The sequence below is a fragment of the Squalius cephalus genome (genome assembly GCF_949319135.1).
Source record: "Squalius cephalus genome assembly, chromosome: 14".
In the NCBI taxonomy this organism is placed as follows: Eukaryota; Metazoa; Chordata; class Actinopteri; order Cypriniformes; family Leuciscidae; genus Squalius; species Squalius cephalus.
In genome coordinates, this window is record NC_137135.1 from 26,734,626 (window position 1) to 26,756,256 (window position 21,631).

General features: G+C 36.7%; 1 protein-coding gene across 9 annotated transcripts in view; it reads left to right on the plus strand.

Moving 5' to 3' along the window:
* The window catches only part of lingo2 (leucine rich repeat and Ig domain containing 2), a 383,251-nt gene that overhangs the window by 317,987 nt on the left and 43,633 nt on the right, over positions 1-21,631 (plus strand). The gene's annotated exons all lie outside the window — the stretch shown is intronic.

Consider the following 21,631-nt stretch of genomic DNA (forward strand, 5'->3'; position numbering starts at 1 on the left):
AGATTTAAAAGCTTGAAGTTTGAACTTTCTAAGGCCATGCAGTCTGATACAGATTAGTGGAAGAGAGACAGAAGAGGAGAGGCAGAGAAAGCAAAAGGGGTTCTACATTTTGAATCAGATCACTGGCTTTCAAGATGTGTTTAATAATAGCTAGGACACACTGAAAGACTTAGATCTGAGTGAAAAAAGGAGGAAGGAGGTGTACAGAAAGTCTTTGTCGGTTTCAAGACAGCACATTAACACTGTTTTGAAGATTCATAAACAGTTTTAAAAGCTGGGTCCCAAGCAGTATTTCTATCAACTGATGATTTGTATTTCTGATGCATTTTAAAGTCTGATTTGTGTTATGTTTGTGAAGTGACTCCTTTAATATGAAATAGAATTACATTTATCTGTCAAATTGCTCTGGATTTGCCAACGTGGAGGCTTATAAATCAGGCATATTTAACGAACAAATCCTCCCGCTAAGAATCTCTGCAGTGAGATTCATGGGTGTTTTTGACAGCTGATCTGCAGTGCTAAGAGAGTACTTAACAATTGTCACAACTCACCTTACGGAATCAAAGCCAGCAAAAAACAGTGCAAAGATGTAGAAAGTGTCATCTGTAGTACCTTTGTGCTTAGAGCTATTGTTTAAAAAAGTTACTCTTTTGCATCTGCTTAAATGTATCATGACATCTTGTCACAGTGCTCATCTGAGAACACCAGTGATTTTACACATTCATGTAAAGCAGCCGCCGTCACATCGTCCAGATAGATGCTGCACACTGGTGGCGGAGGAGAGAACCCTGCATATGACTGTAAAGCGTTTTGGGTATACATACATAGAAAAGCACTATATAAATGCCATGTCAATGTCAAATGTCACATTTGCTGTATAAGGAAAGCATGAGCAGACACAGTTCATTACAGTATTGACAGTATGATCATACATATATATGGGTCAATGACGTGACGGGTCATTTTTTTGTCCAAAGGCCTTAATAATAATAAAAAAACAAATATATAACATCCAAAGTATGTAAGGTAGTACAACTTGATCTCTTTTACTGAATCCAAAAGGTTTTAATTATATTTTACTACATATAAAGGTATTTTAAAGATTTTGAAGTGTCAAAAGGTCATTCGGTACAACCGATATAGTAAATATTTAAATGGAATAATATTGTTTTTAATAACTAAAGGAACTAAAATAATACAAATATAAAGCAGATAAGGCTCTTTTTTTACATTTCCCCTTTTCTCCTTTCCCTGTGCAACGTTTTACTTGAATATGTTGGAGTGTTTAGAGTAGTCCAATAAATGATTACATTTATGAGATCAGTGATAATTTGTTTTAATATTTCTTCTGTGGTACACACTATATACTATCTCAACATCAATGTCAAATCAGTTTTAACCTTCAAATCAGTGGTTAAACCAAATGACGTTTTTGGTGACATTTTTTCCATCTTGTAAAAAATGACAAAAAACAGTGTTAATTGATTGTACAAACCACAAAATCTTAAACTAAAAAAACTAAGTAAACTAAAAAATGGTTTCAAATATAGTTATATCTCCATTCTATTTTTTTACACTTTTAAAAACCTTATTCGTCAATGACCCATATACCAAATGAAGGGAAAAAATGTAATTCTGTTCAGAATGACAGACATTCCAATTCTGATTGCAATGTAATTTTAAATCATATATAAGAGCGAGTTGAAGTGGGATATATATATATATATATATATATATATATATATATATATATATATATATATATATATATATATATATGTATGTATGTATGTATGTATATTTCATGTGTTTTTGTAGTCTGAAAAAAATATGTAGTTTTATACATTAGATTACAAATGTTTTTATTGTTCAGACTACAAAAAATAAAATATGGTTGTGGTTTGGGTTTGTAAATATTCCATTTGAAATGTTTTTTGCTGTTCAGACTACAGATCTACAAAATGGAGAGATTTCTCTCTCTCTCTCTCTCTCTCTCTCTCTCTCTCTCTCTCTCTCTCTCTCTCTCTCATTCACTCCAATAATACCTTTACAATATGTGTTAGCAGTCTTGGCCAGAGGCATGCCGGAGCAGTAATTAATCACGCTCTGTGGTGAGTGAGCTTGATGGCTGTGTGATTGACCAAACTGCAAATGGTGTTAATGACAAGAGCTTGCCAGCGTCACATTTCCTTCACATAAATCCTTATCAAGAGCATTCCTTTTGAGTACAAAGTGGAGTTCCCCAGTTCCAAACGCTTCATTCCGCTTAATCAGAGCACCATGAGCTCATTACCTACAGCCAATTTACCTCTCAGTACTCCTCAGGCTAGAGAAGGACACTCTGCAACACTGGCCCATGGGAGCTTATCACTTCCTCTTTTCTTGCTGAACATTAGCTGCTTCAAAATGCTTCAGGCAATTAGGCCATGTTCAGATTGCCAGCAAAAAATCTGATTTTTTGCATATCCAGATTTCATCCAGATGGGTTTTTGAGACAGCATAAAATCGCATCATTGACATAAAACATAAAATCAGATTTTTTCAAATCTGTTTCAAATCAGTATGGAGGTCGCTCGAAATGTGATTCCAATCAGATTTGTATTGATTTGTCTCATTTTGGACACTCTTACTGCTCAAATAGGATTTCAAACGGCATTTTGCATCATTCTTAATGCGACACAACGATAACGTCAAAACTGGTGACGGAAATGCTGGAAGTATTCATACGGTGTTCATTTCGGCATTTTCTGGGAGTTCTGCACTGCTACCTGACAGGGCACTTATTTGGAGAGCGAAATGATGCACCTCCATTTTTCCCTCATACGTTTTGGAAGCCTTGTCACATACATGGATACTCCTATGTCATTACCAAAGCAACCTTTATCCGGGCAAACAAGCCTTTTTTGATCACTTGCAATTGATAGTACAGAGACTCTGCCTGAAAAGATCTGATTTGAGAAAAAAATCTGATTTGCCTGCAGTCTGAACATAGAGACCACGTCTCCTTGATTGTCTATCTGTCTCTTGCTTACTTGTCCTCATTTGTTTATGGTCTCGCTCACTCTCTCTCTTTCTGATCATTTCAGTCAAGTTCCTTTGTCGTTATAAAGCAGCGCAGGCTGTTTATTGGAACAACCACCCCCTAATTTTAATTAAATTTTACACTACAGTTACTATGTTTGTGGTCATTAAGATTGTGTTAAAGAAATTAATACTTAAACAAAGAGGACAGCTTTATGATAATATTTAGTCTGTTGTTTGAGTGACTTGATTTATTGATTTCATTTTGCATTTTAATTATTAAGTTCATAAAACTTTTCCACAGTTAACCCTTCAATAAACCATCAATAGTTCAACACAACCTGGTCAATGCTTCATTAACTTGATTTTTTTTTTTTTTTTTTAAATCAAAGAAACAGCAACAAAAAAAGACAACCACATACATATACACACACAACACACATACACAAAAACAGAACAGCAAATAGCACTAATGTTGATAAAGATAAGAAAGACTTTTTGGGTCTATATAGATTATGATTGATCTACAGTGCAACATTTGTTGCCGACTTTGCTTAACAAATCTCAGCAAATGCAAAATATTTTGAAGCAGAGCTCATTATTTGCAACTACTAAGGCAACAGGCTATGATAGCTTTGAAGTTTGTGACCAAATTTATGTGTGGTGAAAATGGACTTTAAGGTGATGTATTGTGTGTCCACACGCAGTAACACTATCAAGGATGTCTGAGTCTAAATGAAGACAAAACGTCTAATTTTATAAATGCTGCTTCAGTGAAATGTGTCCATGGTAGAGAGAAAAAACAAGCGCAGAATTGATGATAGATGAAGAGTGAAGAGGAAAACGGCTGAGCTGTTTCTTACTCAGCCTACACAAATTGTTTACTTGATCCAGGACCAAAACAAAACAGGCCAGTTTACTTCAGTGATGGAAACCATGGCTGACTGTGATCAGTTTGCTTTTCAAGTGATTTTGCTTTGCAAACGATCAAGTTTAGATTCCCTCTGTCTTTGGCGATGGACTGTCATAGCCAACCTACATTTATCTTGTGTGGTGCAACCATAGCACTGCGGATGTGGTGAATTCTCTGCAACTACCTGCAATGCTCAATGAAAAGACGATTTCAGTGAGTCAAGTATGACTCTAATGGTTCTTCATGGGAATGAAATGAAAAGGCCATGCTCTCTTGAGAGTGACTGCTCCCTTAGTGGACCAGACAGGAGGACAGAATGGACAGTTTGACATAAAGGCTGAGAACCAGAACATTTCAAAGGTTCTCAGGCTGAACGAGCCAAATCTCATTCAAAAGGGTAATTGGCTTTATTAGGCAGGTGTTGAATAAGGATGAGCCACCGCAACAGTGAGGCTCTTCGCAGTCCAAGAGATTGTCTTTCTGAGTTTGAGTTTGAAGTTTATTTGCCATTTGTACACGCACAACCAGTACGAGCGCTTAGGAATTTTTGAGCAATGATACTGTCTGGTCTACCATGTTTCAGGTTATGTTGAGTGTTTATGCCTGAGCAGAGAATGAGCTGGATGGTATTTCCTTGAGGATGTTCTGTGCTTTTTTTTCCTGCAACGTTGTGTGTCTATGTTAAGGATGAGGTCATTGTTCTCTCCATAGTCAAGAATGTTGGTGACCAGCTCCCTGTAACCCGACTTATCCCCTCCTTTAATAAGGGCCAGAATAGTTGTATTGTCTGCGTACTTAATGATGGCAGTGTTATCCTGGGAGGAGACAGTCATGGGTATACAGGGTGTAGAAGTTTGGGGCTGAAACAACAGCCCTGTGGTCTTCCTGTGCTAATTGTGAGCTCAGGAGAGACCCTGCTGTCCATCCTCACCTTTTGTGGTCTATCAGTGAGAAATCCAGAATCCATTTACAGGTGGGAGTTGGGATGCCGAGGTCTGTCAGCTTCTCAATTAGCTTTCCTGGTCGGATAGTATTGAAGGCAGAACTATAATCCAGGAAGAACAATTACATTGCAGTCCAGATGTTGAAGTGTATAATGTAAAGCTATGGCCACCGCACCGTTCTGTTGTTTAATTTTGTGATTTATGATGCAGTTGAAGCTCAAGGTCCCAATTCACAATCTTTCAATTTTCATTCAAGTTTGAGGTTCATCATGCAGAGAATGTTAGGGCAAGGGCAGCGCCTTTTATCTTAGAAAAGGCAGCTTAAAATGTATATTATTTCGGGAACACTGATGATTGAAATGTAAATAATAATAATATGAACGGACGCTGGTTTGTCTTTATCTTCCATATCTCATGCATACAGTGTCACACTCTAAACAAGGCCATGCATTATTCAAATGTTCCAAAGGTTCCAAGACTCGGAGAACCAACTTAAGTTTTAATTATGCAGAAGAATGTGATTACTCTTTACATAATTTGCACTCCCCAGACAGAAAACATCCATATTTAATATTGAGCCAAAGATAACCTTTTTGTTTTTGTTTGAAAGAAACTTGGTGCTCATGAAGAATGCATGGTGTGCAGATATTGACTCAATTGCCAGTGTTTGCATTCGATTACCTTGTTCACACTCTGTTTCCAGGGTATCCGCTAAACCAGTTCTGTGCAGTCGTAACTGTTTCAGACTGGTTTATTGGGGAATGCAAAGGTAAAACCGGAGAGGCCAAAAACAACCTTGGCAGGGTGAATTGTTTTAGATCCACTACATTACATTTAAATGTATGCATTAGGCAGATGCTATTATCCAGAGCAACTAACATGGAGGTATACAGCACATTCTTAAATTCTTGCATTTCTTGGGAACTCATCATTGCTTTGCTAGTGACACAATCTGCTGTTTGAGATTGGAAATATCAGTGTAATCAGAATAAACAAATCCAGTAAAACCAAGCTGTTACAGATTCACACAAGTGATCCATAAACTTTCATCATTTTGCCAGGCTCCAGGTTGATTGAATGGGACAGTCTGCAGTGTAAAAGTGTAAAAAATGAAAAAGACAGACTGAGTCCCAGATATTTTGCCATTATTATGTAAATCAACCTGTTTAATTGACATTTTCTCTGTGTCCTGACTTTGCAAGTCTGATGTTATACAAACCATAACTCCATGTATATATGATAGTCTCTGTGGTAAGTCACTTTGGATAAAAACGAAAGAAAAAATTGTCAAATCTGTGAAAGGAAACCTTTCTCATTTGTTTACACAGTTCTATGGTGTATGGAATAATGCACAATAATATAAACAAGCTTAAATTGTGAAATGCAATTCCACAGGTTTTGAACCCCCAAAGTTTTTTATTTTTTATTTAAAGTTAGATAAGTATAGGCTAGGTGAGATTTGTGAAGCTCAACTAGTGCCATTAGCATTGGCAGCAAGGCATTAGCAGGAACAGGGATGGACTGAACCGCCTAGAGGGTTTGTTTCTTCTGTGATTACACATCTCTTGCAAAATTATTATGCAGAAGTTGCTTTACTGTTGCATCACAGTAACACATAAAAAACTCTGTAATAAGGGTGCTGGACAATCCTGATCTTATATTGAAGATAATGATTCAATATATGTCAGACACATGCATGCACATAGTGTAACTGCTGCTGAAATACAAAGTTAAAATCAGGGTTCTGAACCGGTTCAAGAAACGAAAACAAAAACAAATTGTAAATTTTCCCCTGCTATTGATGAAAATGTTCTTATTTATGAGACACCGCTTCCATGCCATTGACAGAATTTTCCGGTTTTCTGGAACACAGTATAAGTTGCAATGGCAATGCGCTGGCATTAGCTTTTGGGTCTCATGCAGGAGTTTTTCCAGGCATATGTAACTAACCGCTAAAGAATTTGAGTGAAAATGACTGGCAGGTAATATCCAGCATGGTGTGTTTTTTGAAACCAGCTCAAATTGCAGGTTAGTGTAAAACCACTACTATTTAGGAAATGAAATATATGCTGTACATATATATATATATATATATATATATATATATATATATATATATATATATATATATATATATATATATATATATAAAATGTATATATATTATGTTATAAAAGATGAAGTACTATGCACTTTGGCTATGCGTGTATGACTAGATGGAATATCAGACTCTCTTCTCTGCTCCTCAAATACATAAAACATTAGCCTTTACAAACATCATGTTTTTTGAGTAAATATTCTGTACTTATTCAAAGAACAAGCAGAGACATCTCCAAAATGTGTGCAGCACTTCATCCACGATTGAGGCGGGTGGAGCTACTGGATGAAGATTTGCTGACAGTTTGAGGATCTGGAGTTATTCAAGCTCTTTTTTCTAATTAAACCATAACAGTAATGTTACAGAAGGAAAGCATGAACAGAACAATAAAACACTGATTCTGCCTGGAGTGAATTGATTGATTTCTCTCTTTGTTTTCTTTTTTCTTTTTTCTTTTTTTAAGCCTGGGTTAAAATATAGAAGACTCTACCATGTAGGACCTTGGTACTTTACTTTCTCTTTTGCTTTGTTTCTTAATTGTCTGTGTTAAATTAACTCAAACTGATCAATTTAAAGTACTTGTCTTGACCCTGAAATGTTAAACAATTGTGAGACACCCGTAGAAATGTGTGTGTGTGTGCGTGTGCGTGTGCGTGTGCGTGTGTGTGTGTTGGTATCACAGACTGCATGGGCTCAGATTTCTCAGTCCATGATGTATTTCTTGCCTCAGGAAGTACTGAGTTCAATATATGTATCAGGAATCTATAATGATCTCGCACCCATTTTAGGATTTCTGGTTTAAAGTCAGTGAGCACTTGCTCAAACCAAAACACCTTAGTCATACTCGGATCTCTTCTTTCCTGTGCTGTTTGTTCCTCTACTATCTTGAAATCTTTCTTTCTTTCTTTCTTTCTTTCTTTCTTTCTTTCTTTCTTTCTTTCTTTCTTTCTTTCTTTCTTTCTTTCTTTCTTTCTTTCTTTACTCACTCTGCTTAACAAAAATTGCACAGTTTAAAAGTTTAGTGTACTTTAAGGTAGCTTGAAGTATCTTGTAAAATTCATAAAGTCATGAGGAAATTATCAGTTAGCATTCTCATTCATCTCAATGGCAATTGTTCATCACAGAAAGTATTATTGTGATATTTTGTTCTAGCTGATCAAAAGAGCTTTTCTTAAACGTCTGGGGTCGGAGGTGTTTTTGGGTTCTGGACATGATTTTACAGTTAGTATTAAGCTTTTACAGTCGATTGCTAAACGAATACTAACTGAAATCACAAAGAAAACATTTGGCCTTTTTTAGCTTTGGTAAAATGCTCGCTACAGTATTGGTGTATGATTTACTTTGAAACAATATTCAATCTGAAATTGCTAGTAAATTTCACAATTAATTACAAAGCAAGACATTGAATTAAACATGAAATTTTGTTAAAGAAGGAGTGAAAAAATATATTCTTGTAACATGTAAACCAATAATCTTTGTTTTGTTTTAATTTATTTAGAAAAATATTTTTACAGTACCTAGAAACATGTCTCAGATATTTTTTTTATTTTACTATTATTCATATACTATTATATTATATTATTTAATACTATTTTGAATTTGCTTTTATTTTCAGTTTTCATTTTAATTTTTTTAATTTTGTCATTCAGCTTTAATTCTGTTTAGCTTTAATGTGTTATTTATTTCGGTTTTAGTTTTAATAATTGTACTAATTGCCGTCTAACCTTAAGTTACATTTAACTCTGTCAAAAAAACAAAACAAACAACAAAAAAACACCCAGCTGGCTGCGTTTCAGGCAGTAAAGGAAATATTTTGCATAGCAATGTGTAAACCAAAAGCCAAAAAGAAAAATAAACCTCCTAATGCAGCAGAACTTAGAAGAGAGGGTTGTAAAAATCGAAATCCTACTGCAGAATGACTCTTCACGTTTCAGCATAAAAGGCACTTGAGCTGGATTTTATGTGACTTTTGTGTCTGAGTGTGTGCGTGTATGCAGTGCAAAATAATTGAACCAGTAAATGCTCTTTCAAAAATAACACAGCCCCGGTCAGGTCATCGCTACTTGAGATAGCATTCAAAAAAAAAAGTGCAACAGAAGAATAACAAAAACCACAGAGATAAAGAGGCAAAGACAGGCAGAGTCGGAAGACCGACAAAGGGTGACAGGCAGGCAGTTAGAAAGAGGAAAATGAAAGGGTGTAAAGTTATTTCCAGAGATGCTAAAACACTCAGGGGTGAATTCATTGAGAATTTATTGTGTATACTGATAACTTTTTATTGATTTATTGTGCATGTGTGTCTGCATTGTTTTAGAATCACTAAAGGAGTAATGCAGATCAGTTAACAGCACTAACACACCACAAATATCTACAATAATCCTAATCTGCATAGAAATTTGGCATGTGCACTATGAAAATGACAAACGGTGTTGCATATTCCAGTCCAGACTGTTGGAGGTTCATGATGGTTCTTAATACTGTGAATTTACTGTGATATTTTCAAGTGACCCTGAGGAAAATGTTTAGCTCTGTCCTGAATGTACTACACCAGCCAAGGGCACTTTATATCTCTAGGACTTTTTCATTGAAGTTTTGCTTCATTATGAGAAAATGTAATAGCCACAAGTAGGTCTCGTTGTTGAGGACAAAACTGTCAACCACCTCTAAAAAACAGAACAATGCTGTTTGTCTGATCTTCACAATGAACTTACTGATATATGAAGAGGAGAACTTTTTATTTGCCTTCTAATTACAGAAACATCTGGTTTCATTTCTCAAATAATGATATGTAATTGATCAATTTACACGTTTCTGATTTTTTTATAAATATGAAAATATTGGTGCAATGACTTGAGTGCTACTTTATTTAAGCAGTATCAAATGGTTGTGAGTGGAATATTGCAATTATACAACAATTCAGTGAATCATTGAATAATTTATTCAATCGAGTTTGCTCAAAAACCCTGATTCATTTAGGATGGAATCAAGTGTTTGCATTTCTAAACGAGTCAAAGAATCAATTGTTAAAAAATGCAGTTTCATTCAAGTGACTTTCTTTATGAGCGAGTCACTGAATCATTTATTCAAATTATTCATTCAAAAATATTGTTTAATTCAGGACTAAAATTTGCTTTTGCTTTTGTTTGAAACTATTTTTGTTGGCTGAGCAAAGTAAATGGCAATATTTTCTCAAATGAATACCAAATTTTCATTTATTGAACTGGTGCATATTTCCAAACATCAGCACATGTGTGACTACCTGCACACTTGGCCTGCATCGAAAAGATGATAGTATGATATTGCTTAACTAACAATTTAGACACAAGACTGCCCGTTGTTTTGTGTTTTTGCTCTGAGAATCGTTCCAAAAGCAGTCAAAACACAATCATCTGCTGCACTTTGACAAGCAACACACTGACAGGAATGCCATGAACACAGACAAGCGGAGAGATATGAACAGTGAAGCTTTCTGGGCTGTAATAAAAAAACATCCACACTGTCTGAACTCCACTTGTTCAGTTCAATTTAAGAAGCTGAACTGACTGTAAATAATGTTATTTATCACAAGTTCTTTACTCAGCTATGATTCACTGCACAAACTAACTGAGAGCTATAACTGTTTAAAGTATCTTTTTGTTGACCTTATTAAATTGATTTAGCTTTGCCCTGTCTATAAATGTGGTAGTCTATTAAGAAGTTGAGAAGAAAACGCTCATTATTAGCTTTCACAAGAGTGTGGGTGGCAGCAGGAGAAAACCAGCAATCATTTATGCCAGAAATTTCTTCGAATATTGGCCAGTGATCATAATCAGCCTCAGTGTATACACTAAATACTATCAAGTGCTTGTGTATTTCTCAGAGGCGTATACCAGCATTTGATTGTCAATTTAACTATGTAAACGTCACATGAACAAAGAAGATCCTGTTTTATTCAGATCAGCTCACATCCGTGCAGTGTTTAAAAGCAGTCCTGCTTCATTACAGCACATTCCTCTTATTTATATTCCGCACTTCACCGAGTGCTGAATACATCCTGCCTATCACTAATAAATCAGCCATTGTTTCCTAGAGAGGGGATTAGACATGTATCAGAGGCTTATCGTTACAGATTTGTTTACCGGAACACTCCGGCAGCTTGACACTGGCTGATTTGAGCGTTAGGGGACCATGCCCAATCTTAGCAAATGATCTCTAAACTCACGATTCAAATCGGCTTCTAATTTTGAAATCGAAACAGCGTCCTGCATGCCTGAGCGTGTGTATGTGTAATCTGCAGAGCTAATCCTCTTGATAGGGACAAAATGTGCATCTGTTACTTCACTGTCTGTAACGTTAATGAAGAGCGGTTAGAGTAAGAGGAGTTTCTGAAATTGGGTCTTAATGAGTGTTTCTACAAAATATTTTCAAATGTTTGATTTAATTGCCTACCTTTTCATGCCTGGGATGTGTTTGAGTTTTTGTAAACAATTAAAAGTCTGGCATATCATTAGAAATCAGTGCAGATCTGGGTCTTGGCAGCATGCGTCAAAGTCATGCTAAACTTGGATCCGTATATTTCTGGAAGTCTGGACTGCCTGGAGGGCCTCTCAAGGGTGTGTTCACACGCCTGGAAAAGCATTTCACTTCACACTCTCGCTGTCAGCATTTGTGAAATGTGTTTTGTGAGTGATGCTCTCATCAAAATTAATAGTGTATGCTTGTGCATGGGCTTATGAGAGAAACAGGTCATGATTTTAAACCCACAGGCCAAGTAAGTCATAACCAGGCAAATGTGGAATCTGAGGCCAGTAGATTTCTATTGTTCAAACACCTGTTATCAGCAAAATGACCCAATTGTTTTCTTCAAAGAAAGGCATTTAGGTTTTTTTATCTTTATTTTCTGTATAGTAAAACCATTTTTCACACAAATTTCACCTTTTTATGTATATACATTAGCGTTCTACAGTCTTTAGGGTCACATGATCCTTCAGAAAAAACATTTCTAAATTTTATGCATCCTCCCTGTTTGTGATGATTCTTTGTGTGTGGGGGGAAGGCAAGAGACCAAACGTCAACCGAAATGATGCCAAAAGAAGTGATTTATTATACACGAGTGCAAATAAATATGCAAGAGTTGAGAAGTAATAATGATATCTGATAAGTAAAAAAGATAAAATAATATATTTACAAAGCGACTCAAAATGAAAATAAACCAAATGAAAAGGGTGCCAAAGGAAAGAAAAGAACAAAAAAAAACAAAGCTAACTCACATATAATACTCTAAATTAAGTAACAAACAAAAGTAAGGAAATCAAAAGTCTTCAGCGCTAACACGCCCTAACTCAGCTCTCCAAAATACAAAACCTACAAAGTCTCACAATGTATGTCATGTGACATCTTACTTGTCCTCTTTATGGAATATGGAAAGCAATCACTGTCTGAATGACAATAGAAAAGTAACAAAGTACTGATGAGATGCAAGATAAGACAAAACGGTACAAGTAAAGATACAGTAACAACAAACACTAGCAAAAGGTTAGATCAAATAAGAGCAACAGTAAAAGCAAACAAAGTCAGAGTCAAAGACGACTGACATGTGTTCACTCCGGAGTGCTGTTTAAACGCTGGCGGGAGACTTGATTGGTAGCGGGTTTTCCTTTGAGGATCTCTGGACTCCAAAATTTGGCTTTGGATTTGGTCTTGAAGTCTCAAGAAGATAGCAATTAGACGTTATTAGTGGATAATTGTTGGATTCAAACTGGAGTAAAACCAGCTACTGACACACTACCTGAGCCCACAAAATTATTCCGATCTAAATAGTGTCTGAGTAGATGAAATGCCCAAATAAATAATTGGCAGTCTGAAAAAATGTGTGATTTTTAGCCCTAATGTGCCCATAAAGTGTCAGACGCAGGCACTCCCACCCACACACATCTTTAACGGCTGCCTGGTCTCCGTGTGAGAGCGAGGTATGGTCGTTTCCATTCTGTCAGTGAAGCGAGAAACGTGCCTCTTCTAGTAAAAATCAGTAATTAACAGCAACCTGCTCGTGTGCCACAGAAGGACCAGTGTCCTTGAGATGTCTGCGCCGCGTGTGTGAAGAAAGAGGGGAGGAAGGAGATGCTTATTAGCCGTTTCATTAGCGTGCTGCTAGCTTGCTCCCAGATGTTTCAGCTGTGATTAAGACCTGAATATGCTTTCTAGGACACATCCATGAAGTGCATCATAGTGCAAAATGATCTCAATATTGGCTCTGCAGAATAGTTACGTTAATATCTCGATAAATGTTGAATGCTGAATCAGGTCAAGAAACTTTGTGAATCACCATGTGATGTGAAATTCTTTAGACATACTGTAGGCCCAAAATATGAATTACTGGAAATGAGATGTTTTTTTGTTTTTGTTTTCCCCAGACCCTTCTTACCCTAGTTAGATCCTCACAGTGCTCACTTTAGATACACAAAGTCTATGTTGTAGCTAGACTGAAACCATAGAGACTACTTTATCATGTGTTGTACAGTAAGATGATTAGACATGAACATTTCCCCCTACTTTTCTGAATTATTTTTTTAGCATCATGCTCAATCTCACCTCAAGAATTCAAGAAAAACTCATTAAAATTGGACATCTCATGAGAAACATACATTTTCTGTGTTTACTCAGTGGCAGAGACAGCATTAAAGAGATGCAGAATCACAGGAGAAACATAAAAAAGCCAAATTAATCACTTTATTCTAAACCGTATAAAAACAGGCCTGTCTTGGGGCTGTTTGTGCAGCGGAGAGGTTAGTCACAGCTGATGTGAAGTGGGAGCTCCCTGGGATGTTTATTTGGTTACTTCTTCATTTCTGTTATTTGTTTATTGTTTGAGTACCTACTGAGTTACCCCAAGCACTCTGAACATTCGTTCTCATCAGGCAAAACTAAGCAGTTTAACAGAAATGTATAATTAATCAGGCATGTTAAGTTCATTTTTTTCCTCTCTTTTATCAATAACACATATCCAAACAACAGTGGCTGGAATACATTATTTAGAAAATCAGTTTGAAAACATTCATTATTTTTGCTATTCTGAAGCTGCTGACAGGAATTACACACTTCACCTTTTAAAGGAATTAAATAAAGCTTTGAAACTTAATCTTCTTAAAGGGATCGTTCACCCAAAATGAAAATTGTCAGAACTGAACTCTAGAATCCAAAAAAAAAAAAAAAAAGGATAAGACATGTTTCTTGAGAACCAAATCAGCATATTAGAATGCTTTTGTGAAGGATCATGTGACACTGAAACTGGACGGCAGATACAAAATCAGTTTCTCCAAAACACAAATAAATTGCATTTTTAAATATATTAAGATAAGTAACAGTTACTTTAAATTGTAATAATATTTCCGTGTTTCTATTTTTACTCTATATTTGATTAAAAAATGCATATGCTCTGTGAGCATAAGGTATGCATAAAAAAAAAAAAAAACGTAACCCCAAACCTTTTAAATGTAGCGTACTTGTATGTTTGTGCTATAACTCAACATTTAAGCATTTTCAGCTTATTTGGTGCTAATAGGTAAAAATACAAGAAGGTTCACAAACCATCCAAATAATTCTGAAGTGCAGTGAAAAACCAACTCATGCAGAGCCATATTTCACAATAACCACGGCAACTCTGATTCCTTGAACCCAAAAACCCAGAGTGCCGACCATAGAGGGTGGTTCTTACCTTCAGCTGCGCATTAGAGTATAGCTACTGAATGATTTATGGCGGGAAAACAGCATAATGCTGTCATTTTTCACTGTCCCCCATCAACCATTTAGGAAATGCACAGTGGGCTTGAAGAGGCATCCCGTTGTAAAATGTGAATCTGAATCACCTATATTTTTAATGATTGTGAGTAAATCCACATGTGATTTATGGGGTCCCACTGGCTACAAGAAGGTTGACAGGCAGGGGAATAGTCTCGTGCTCCAGCCCATCACTTACTGTATGTGTGTGGGAACTTTCTCTCTTACTGAGAGAACGTATGCATATATGCTAAGTGGGATTGCTGTGGGGAACGAATAATAGATGAGGGGGGAATGTGTCTCAAAATAATTTGGCCAAAAAAACCCTTCTCTGTTCCACTCTAAACCACTCAACCCAGCAGTTAAATCGTTTCTAACACATTTGCACTGGGGTTTTTGTTACACATCACTGGTATATATCACTGATTGATAATAACTGAACACAAACTCAGCATATTAGAGTAATTTATTCCTGACCACAGGAATAAATTACATTTTAAAATATATTAAAGTAGAGAACAGTTATTTTAAACTGCAATAATATTTCACAATATTGCTGCTTTCACTGTATTTTAGAATAAATAAATGAAAAAGAGACTTTTTAAAAATGTTAAAAATCATAATTATTCCAAACTTTTGACCGGTAGTGTATTTATACAGCAGTTATGTCCAGTTTTCTCAAAGCTGAGACCAGATACTCACAGTATTTCAATGCGATGTATTACGTTGTCAGGTTCTGGACTAAGTGACAAAGGTTAAGGCTGTAACTCTTTGAAGAGTCATAGAGAGAGAAATGGGGGCCGGGGTGGTACCTAAACAGTATCCGTACAGTTGCCATAGTGACTGGTGATCCCACTCCTCCATCCATCACCTGGTAGCAGCAGGCGAGCCACAAATAAGGAGCCACTCACTCCCATAATTCCACTGCACTACCTGACAGGCCGGAGATTTCCAATCTGCCTCAGGGACAGGGGAACAAATCCATTCCCCCTCTGTCAACCCATCCAGACAGAAAGAGCGAGGGAGTGGGAGACAGCGTACTGCATTTGGTCCCATAACTACTAGCTCAAAGGAGTGTGCACAGTATCAGAGGAGAGAGGAGAGCCAAAGAGCAAAAAGCTTTCAACTGAGTGCGGTTCAGGGTAAAAAGTTCATAAAGTCTACCTTAAAGGGATAGTTCTTCCAAAAATGAAAATGTACACATTCACTCTCATGTTGTTCAAAAACCTGTATGATTTTCTTTCTTCTGTCAAACACAGAATGTTCTTTTCCATACAGTGAAGTTAAATGATGACCAGGGTCCAGCAAGCTCAAAAAATTACAACTGACTACACATCTTAAATTGCAGCCTTTAGAACACTTGACATACAGTGCATGATTCAAAAGAGCTACTTTTATGAAACCTTTTTAGTGTTTTTGTTAGGTTTAGAGCTTGAAGCGCCTGGTCACTATTCACTTTCATTGAATGGAAAAGAGCAACTTAAAATCTCATAAACTTCTTTTGTGTTCGATGAAAGAAAATTATACGACATTATGGTTGGTAAATTATTTCTGTGAACCAATTTTTTTTTTTTTTTGGACATTAATTTAACCCTGCAAAATAAAGTCATTCATATAAATGAAAATGACACATGAAGTCGCAACATAGTCCACTGAAACGTGCCATTACTGTGCAGCTTTCCATTGAAAAACAACTGCAAAGTCTTTTTGTTTTAATTTCCTTGAAAGATCAGTGAAAACGGTCACTCTAGAACGATTGCTAACAATGAGTAGAAAGCATTATTATACACCTGTCACTCAAAACACATTTCTGCCAGTAAATGGCCCAGGTATTCTCCCATATGCCAATAATTGAAACACATTTGCATGCAGAACAATTGTTCTGTTCTAGTGTTGTGCCAGCCATGGGGTTTTAAGTGCTTCAATATAGAAAACATAAATACATTTCCTGTTTGATACCAGAGGTTCTATTCTAACATGCTGTATTTAATTACTGACTTCCAATTTAATTAATCTACTTTCTCTCTCTCTCTCTCTCTCTCTCTCTCTCTCTCTCTCTCTCTCTCTCTCTCTATCTCTCTCTCTCTCTCTCTCTCTATCTCTCTCAAAAGGTGAGTTTATGGATTTTTTTTTTATGCAGAAAAGAATTTTGGTATCCATTTTTAATCAGCAAAAATGTACAATAATCCTTATATCTCTTGGGATGCAGTCCGATACATTTTATGATAATACTGTGACAAGAAAAATCATTTCAACAGTTCCAATTAATATTCTGTCCAGGATGTGCAAATATCTGTCTAAGACTTGGCATTGCTGAGATTTCAGCTCATGTAAATGACTGCAGACTTGACTGAATGGGATGGTGAAAGTGTGTGTGTGTGTGTGTGTGTGTGTGTGTGTGTGTGTGTGTGTGTGTGTGTGTGTGTGTGTGTGTGTGTGTGTGTGTGTGTGTGTGTGTTCCTGTGCTGTGTTGGACTGAAAGGATGATGGCATTTCAATCTCCTCAACCTTCATGAAAAGATATTCGTCCTTCGTCTTTTTTCTTTCTGCAGTCTCTCTCTTTTCTCTTTTTTGCGGTCTGATTGGCAGCTCTGGTACATAGAGTTGGGTCTGGTCTTTCAGTTGCCATGGAAACTGCCCTTTCTTCTGACTGCAACCACGCTTGTGGACCGCATCTCTGGCAACTCCGATACTCACTGCATATAAAGATTAATAAATAAACTGACTGAGAGAGAGAGAGGTGTGGGTGGGAGGGTGTAGATGTGTGCGTGTTTGTATGTATGAGTGCTGTGATGGAGTTAGTATATGTACAAGTCTAAAACCAGTAAGAATCAAATACTAACTACATTGTTAACCAGTAATGCTGTACAGACTTTAAAAAAACAATAACTTGCTGAAACTGTGTGATTCAAATGTTCCAAGAGTACTCAAAAGGAATAATATGCTCAAAAGTTGAAAGTGCCATCATTTACTCCCCCTCATGATTTTCCAAACCCATATGACTTTACTTCTTCGGTGAAACATTTCAAACAAATCAGGCTCTTTTTCATAAAATTACAATGAATGGGGAATGCAGCTTTAAAACTTCCAAAATGATGCAGAAGCACCGTAAAAGTATCAAAGCAACCGTCCATATGACTTGTGCACCTTCTTAGTCTTATGAAGTCTTTTACTAGCTTTGTGTAAACAATTTAATTTGTTATTCACCTATAATCTTTGAGGTCTTCTTAAAGCAGACATGTTGTCAAAAATGTGAATTCTCTGTCTGGTTGCAAGCAAAGATCAGCGCCAGCACTACATTTGAAAAGATCATAAGCCACCGTTGGCAGAAAGCCTGATCATGTAATATGCACTGCTACTTTCCATTCATCAACTTCCAAATGACCAGGCAAAATCTATATGAGGTGAGAATCCATTACAAGTGATTCATTGTCAATGCTCTGGAATTTTTGATAAGGTTCAAAATCTAGTCAAATCATTTTATATAACCCGAAATGCAATGGAGATACACAGAAAAGTTCAGCTTCGGTTACATTTTGAGGTTCTAAAGGGTCCAGAATGCCAGTTAAGGCCTCATCTAATAAACATGTCAAGCCTTTGAGACCAAATATGTTTTTGTTTTTTACAATCATCATAAAAAAATGAACAAAATTCTTCTTCAATAACAATGAAACATTAAAAATACTTAAAATATAAATATATAGGGAATACAGCAAAGGTTTAGTGAGCTAAAGGGAAGCTACAGTACACCAAACATCTAAAGGCATAGTGGAGCAGAAACTAAAATCGTGTCATTTTGCTCATGTCTTTCCAAATCTGTTTGATTTTCTTTCTTCTGTGGAGCACAAAACAAGACACAAAACATTTTAAATAATACAATGATCACTCTTTTCTATGCAGTTACTGTTGATGTGGATTGGAGCTTTCAAATGTGAATTGACCTTTTGTGTTATGCAAAAAGGTTGTTTCTTTACATTAAAAAAAAAATCTTAAAGTTTGGGGTCGGTAAGGTTTTGAAAGAAGTTTCTTATGTATTTTAAGTTTCAATTTTGTATTTTAATATATTCTGTTTTTTTTTTTTAATGATGGCTAATCAGTGTCACATGATTCTTCAGAAATCATTCTAATTTGCTGATTGATGTTCAAGAAACATTTCTTAATATTATCGATGTTGAAAGCTGCTGTGCTGCTTAGTATTTTTGTGGATGCATTTTTCAGGATTCTTTGAATAGAAAGTTTAAAAGAACAGCATTTATTTTAAACACTGACTAAATGTCTTTACTGTCAATTGTTATCAATTTAATGCATCCTTGCTGAATAAAAGGATTTTTTTTTTTCGTAAAAAAAAAAAAATCTTACTGACTCCCAGCTTCACAGTGGTGTATATTAGATATTGAGAAAAATATACAGGATTTCTGTTCGGTTCATACCTGGGGTTTACTGATGGTAGGAGTCCACATATGTGTGTGTGTGTGTGTGTGTGTGTGTGTGTGTGTGTGTGTGTGTGTGTGTGTGTGTGTGTGTGTGTGTGTGTGTGTGTGTGTGTGTGTGTGTGTGTGTTTTATTTATTTAACCACACTCTGAGGCAAGTCTGTGCAAAATCAAGTGAGCCAGTGCAAGGCAAAGGCTTCATCATCTCTCCGTGTCAAGGGGTTTAGTGTATCACAATGTCCCACCACTGGCCTTACTTGCTCCTCGACTTGAGCTTCTCAAAAACTTATTTTACAGAGAGTGGAGAAGCAGAAGAAAGAAGCAGAGGGATTTAAAGAGTGAGCATTAGAGAGTGAGTGCCAGTGAAAGGCTCAGATGCCTCATCGAAGCCCAGTAGTGTGGCCTTTGACTGTCAAAAGCACATACACACATAAACTGTGTGCTGCACGGGGGGAGAACGAGGAAGTCAAGAGATAAGAAAGGGGAACCTCTCTGTCTCACTTTTGATTTTCCATGGCATGTTTTTTATAAGCTCTCCTCTCCTTTCTCCTCCCCAGTGTCCTCTCCTTAGATACTCTAGCATGCTGTCACAAAATTACAGGTTTAAAGTTGCCAGAATGTAGCAGGAAACCAAAGCTGTGCCATTATAGCTTTCAACAGGCACCTCTGGTTCACGGTGACGCCAAACACGCCATTGGTTTTAATTTACTTCAACATCATAAAGACTGTCTGAAGAGGCTTATTCCCGGTATGATTTTGGGCTGTCCCATACGAAAGATGACCAATCGTGGCGATTTTTGTGCTCGTGGCTCCTAAATGGTGGTCCTTCATCGTACATTGAGAAATGTTCAGAGATGGCCGTTGTCACAGTCTTGCGACCAAAGATAGCTTGCGATAATTTTCTGATGGTGTCAGAAATTTACCATGATCATCTCAAAATGGCATATTGCTCAACACGACATGGCGCTAAAACTTACCTCAAGCTCCATTTGCAAAATTTACATGCCAAGTTGTCCTCTTTTCCCTAGCCATGACTGTGTCCATATTCTCTTCTTTCGCTTCATCCTCTTTTTTCAGCGCACATAAAAACCACAATTGCCAATGTGCGATTCATCTTGCTCTATTGGTTAACCACTAGCGCATACTGATGACATTTTATTCTTCTATACTTGCGTCGTAGCCATGTCAAACCCAAGTTTATTAGATCAATGTTGTACAGTGTGATTTTCATGTCTACTACCATTTCATGTATTCTACCTCCCACTGCTACTTATACCAATGACAGAAATAAGCGCAGTTATTATAACAAAATATGTGGGAGAGCGTTGCAGTAGTGACGATATTGTATTGCAATAGGTAGCACATTAATGTTAATATCAAATTAAAACTAGCTGGCACATAATTTGTAATTGAAAGGGTTTAATGACAGTATCTGGTTATGGCTATATACACTTAAAATAGTTACAAAATAGATGTATGAGTTTATAAAAACGTATACCATTAATCGTACCCAGCTTATATGTTGAATGTTATCTGAGAGATAGGAAGAGAGAGAGAGCTTTAGAAAAGAGAAGAGAGAGCCCAGAGACAGTCTAGGAGGAGAGCCCCAAGACTACAGATAGAGAGCCAGAGCAACAGTTACACTCTTCTTTTATCCCTTCTTTGACCATGTAACTGAAACTCAAATGTGAGACATTCAAACTGACCAATCAGAAGATTACAGCTTCCCCCACCGTACTAAAGGAGTGACAATTATCATACCCTCACACACATCAGGCCTTGATCACTATCAGAACCTCTATACCTTTAGGAATTCCAAAATACCCTTGGAGGGGGTTGAAACAAATCAAAGGTCTTTGTTGATTTTCATCTTATCCTAAATTTATATGTCAAACTCATGACTTTGTTGTTGCTTTGCCCATTTGAACTATGCGAGTATATGATTTGCTGCACTTTTTTCGGGTTGTATTTAGCATATTTCTTCGCAACAGACCTACAAAACATTTTTTGGTTGTGACCTAAAATGACTGGTTTAATGAAATGAGTGAACAGCATTTTATTTTTGTATTTTTTTATTGTATTTCTTTTTAGCATGTTTGATGTTGCTGGTGAAAGGCCACAGACAACGCTAACATAACTTGAAAGGGGATATCTAATCACCTCTTCAGAGAGAAAAGTCCTAAAAAACATTCAAGTATCCGATGCGCTGGGCGTTTTATCTTTACACAATGTTCTGGTAATGCAGAGGATTGCGCTTTACTTGTGGGTGCGTATGTGTGCTTTGCTTTGAAGGGTAAGGATCAAACTCTGACTGCAGAGGAGGCACAGTCTGTGCCCCATTAATGTTTCATTAACGCAGACTGCTGTGTGTGTGTGTGTGTTTGCGTGCGTGCGTGTGTGTGCGCGCGCTTGTTTGGGCAATGTGAGAGAGGAGAGAATGTGCAAAGCAAGTGGAGACTTCAAGGATGC